Genomic DNA, 4,619 nt, shown 5'->3' with positions numbered 1-4,619 from the left:
GCGAGCAGTAGTGGGATCGCGCCCGGGAGTGGGACTGTACTGGCAGCCTGATCAATAAGATCCAACCCATAACTTTTTCCACTTTTTTTCGATTTTCTTCATATTCTGTACATCAATATCTACCAGTCGGTGCAAAAAAAGATATTTTTTTCGACGTTTTTTTGAGTAATTATTTTAAGTCGACTGTAGGTGGAACGTCGACCTCGAGCTAGATATCGATTGATTGAGTCCTGAGGTGGTTCAAACATTCTTGCTCGAATTTTCATACATCTCGTCCCGAAAATTGGTTTGAATCAACAAAACAAATTTTATTTCTGACTTTTAAAATAAAAACCGCCAAAAGTCTGTTTTTTATTGTCCTAAAAAAACGCCACAAGTTAAAACACGTGGTTTGCTAGTTTTTGACGTTAATTATGATTTATTTGTGGCTTTTTTAGAACAAATTGTTTCCAAGGCATAAACTGCTACTTTTTACTGACAAATAGATGTTTAAATAAATTATCTAAACAATTTATAATTGTTTTTAACAATTTTCTCTCAGACTAGAGATAGAAAACCGCTGTTTTTTTTTTTAATTTCGACTTTTTGTCCAATTTTCAACTAGAGTGAGGGAGTATTTAATTATTTTAACAAACATAATTGTTTTGATAATTCATTATTATTGTTGATAATATTCTCTTGCAATAATGCTAGAAAATTCTAGTTTTTTCAAGAATTTAACAATTTTTGTCTAATTTTTAATTAAATTAAGTTAAAAGTTTTTCTGAAATATACAACTATTTGTCTACGCTTCACTGATGGCGAGTTAATAATTAGGTCAATTTAGAATAAATAATTATTTTTGTAAATTATTATTGTTTATGATTATCTTCTTCTTTATTAATGCTATATAGTTGGTGTTTCTTTTGAAATTTATAACTATATACTTACTTTTTATTCATGACAGTAAGATATAATGCAATTTAACAAACGTAGTTGCGTAAACAATTCACAATTGTTTATAAGTATCTTCTCCTAGATAAGTGCTAAAGTGTTACGGTTTTTTTGAACTTGCTAAATTTTTTGTTCACTTTTCACCTAATGACGCAATAATTAATGCAAGTTAAGGAATATGCTTCTTTAAACAATTCATTATTTCTTATAACTATTTTCTCTCAGAGTGATGTTAGAAAGCTGCTTGTATTCTGCAATATTAAGTTTTCCTTTGAGTTTTTATTAAGAACAAATAATAAGGGAACCTGAACAAGAATCATTTTTTAAATAGTATTGTACTTTTTAAAATAAATTATTTTTGCTCTTTTATCAATGTTAAATAGTAGGAGTAGGTGGGAGGACCAGGTGTGTAAATGAATTCTAAAAGGTTTGTTTTAAATTGCAACAAGAAGTTAATTTCAAAGCGTAACAGAAAAAATTGGAATTGAACATATTTTGATAACCGTTCCCTCCTTCCAGCAAAATATATTGATGAAAAAGAAAGAGATTGTTTGAAATATGTGACTCTCTAATGTTTATTTATTATTTGTTAATAACTAACAGACAAAGTAAAGTTGAAAACTTCAGAAAAAACCGAAACTTTCTAGCACTTATTTAAAAGAAGATAGTTATAAACAATAAGAAATTGTTCGATCAATTTTTTGTATTATTTTGCATTAAGTATTACCTCTCTAAGTGAAAAGTTAATTTTTTAAAGAAAAAAGCGCAGCTATCTGGTATTAATATAGAAAAAGATAGTTACTCAAAGTGAAAAATAGAAAGTTAAAAATTGAAAAAAATCCGAAACTTTCTACTATTAAGCAAAGAGAATTTTATGAACATTGATGATACATTCTTATACAATTATTTTTGTAACTTAAATTAATTATTACTTCAGTATAATTCAAAAATTGACAAAAAGTTTAGAAATTCTAAAAAAAAAACGCAACAATCTATTATTAACATAGATAACAATAATAATTTGTTTTGACAACTATGTTTGTAGAATTTAATATTAAATAAAATATCAACTCACTCTAACTGAAAATTGGACACAAAGTGGGAAATTCTTGAAAAAAACCGCGACTTTCCATCTCTATTCTAAGAAAAAATTGCTAAAAGCAATAATAAATTGTTTGAATAATCTATTTTAATATATAATTATCGTAAGTAATTGGCTTTTTATGTTTTAGAAACAATTTGCATTTAAAAAAACTGCAAAAATATTTTCTTAATTTAACAATATGTTTTAAATCAAAATTTTGCTGCGTTAACTACTTATCTTTCCCATATAATAACCACATTCTGCGATTGAATAAACCGAAACTTTGGTGCTTCAACGAAATATTTTTAGGAGTCTATGATTTTCACAAATAATTTTATTATTAGTTAATGTTGTAACTAAATTTTGTTTTTCTGAAAATGTAGGATGCTCTAAAAGTATTGTTTTAAATAATGACTAGATCAATTTATTGATGCAAAAGATTTTATCCAAATAAAAAATCGGTTGAATCCACACAATATGTAGAAAACTATTTATTCTCAGTTAATGTAATACTAAATATTATTTATTATAAATCCCTGCTAAAAATGACAGACTGGATCCGGTAAAGACGGATAACCAACCGGATGAGGCTCCAGATAGCTCATGCGAGGAAGCATACCCTATTAACACAGAATATTGCCTCAATATTGCATCCATATTTCCTGCAACATCTGCAATATTGCAGAAATATTGATGCAACATGGATGCAATATGATGATGGCCGCTTTTTGAAATATTGGGGCTATGGATTTGATGATTGTAGTACGCAAAGCGATAGGTAGGTGTCGCTACTCACCAAGGTCTAATAGAGTAGTGCGGTGGAAATCTGCAGTACCGGCCCCTTTACAGGTGATACGTCAGTGTGTTGCCTTATCGACTGAGCAGAGTGCAGGGATCGTTCTGCGAAAATTAATAGATGGCGCTAACTACCATCTTTTGGGAATAACCAGCCCCCCGCAGCGACCGTACGTTAGGTTTAGTTCACTACCGTCGAGCGCAGATGGCGCTAGGAGTCTCAACTGCAAATTTTAACATGGAAAGCATAGGCAAAATTATTTTGAAATTAATTTAATTGATATTATTCTTAATGACAATGGGTTTTTAAATAATTGTCAATCCCAGAAAAAAATTTAACTTATAATTAAACCAAATTTTATTATTACATTCCAAACTTGTATATTAAAATTATACAATGTATTTTGCAAAAAATAAATTTGAAAAAATAATGGGAGCAACTAATAATATATTTTTTATTACATATAATTACATAAAGATAGTGCAAAATTGACTGTATAATTTTATGTTTATTCGTTAATTTTATCCAAATTTATTTTTCGCAAAAATACTTCATATAATTTTGATGCAGAAGTTTGGAATTTATGAATAACATTAGGCATAATTATAACTTTCATTATGTATATTGAGGCAATATTCTGTGTTAATAGGGTAGCCTCTATATCCGGATTGTATTCGGCATTCCAAAACGAAATTATATTTAACTAAGTTAAAATGGCATTTTATATGGCTCTATCCGGAATTCGGTCGGACATTAAGGTGGGTGATAGTTTGCGCCTAAGACCGAAAACGCTGTTCTATCCGACGCTATACGTTTTTTAAGCAGGCATCTGCACAAGAAAATTAAATTACTTACGTGTCGGAGTTTTATCCGGCTCTGTCTGGAGTTAGTTCTAAAAATAAATTGGGTGATATTTTTTGTATCAGAACGAAAACGCTGTTCTCTCCAACGCTATCGGTTTCATAAGCAGGAACTCGAATAAGAAAATTTAATTATTTCTGCGATGCAGTCTTATGCGGCTCTGTTTCGGAATTTTGTCAGAAATTAAGTTGGATGATTGTTTGCAAATAAGACTAAAAATTTCTGGTAATTTTACCACTTTCAGGGTAGGTCCGATTATCACCTGCTTCTAAAGTAACGTTTTCACTGACAATAACGAACATTCACTTTCAGTATGGAATTTAACTTTCAGGTTATGTAAGTTTCCAGACAGATTCTGTAAAATTAGACACGCATTATGAGTTGTAGTTGATGGTAATCTAACCAGAAAAATATTCGTGTTTTTATTCAACATGGCAACTTAAGGGTGTAGCCTAGTTGGTAGGCTAAAAAAATAGGTTATTTTTGGGAATTTCTTGTAAGCATGCTACAGAAGATATGGATATAAAAATTGCTAGGCATGATAAATATTATCTTGAAATATAAAACAAAAAAATATTGTTCATTTATTTTTTCCAAGTTTTGTATACAAAATCCGTATTTGAACAGAACGCCACAATTTTAAGGCAAGTCGGCGGCCATATGATATCTCGGAAACGGCCTATCAAAAACAAAAAAATCAAAGTGCTTTAGATTTTATATGAAAGTGGCTACAAAATTACCTATGAATACAGAGCTGCCAGATTGAGACTGAAATTTAACCTCTCCATACCTACCGTTTGGGAGCCGCAAAACAGAAGGTGCATAATTACTACTGTGAGATCGTGTGTAAGCCGAAAATGCACGATTCGACTTCGGTTTTCTGCTGTACGATGATTGTCGATCTGAAAGCTTCGGAAGACTTCGGTGGTCTTCTATTTATATCTC

Source organism: Belonocnema kinseyi, chromosome 1 (assembly GCF_010883055.1).
Source record: "Belonocnema kinseyi isolate 2016_QV_RU_SX_M_011 chromosome 1, B_treatae_v1, whole genome shotgun sequence".
Lineage (NCBI taxonomy): Eukaryota > Metazoa > Arthropoda > Insecta > Hymenoptera > Cynipidae > Belonocnema > Belonocnema kinseyi.
The sequence above is the reverse complement of the archived record's forward strand: the minus strand, read 5'-3'. Positions refer to the sequence as shown.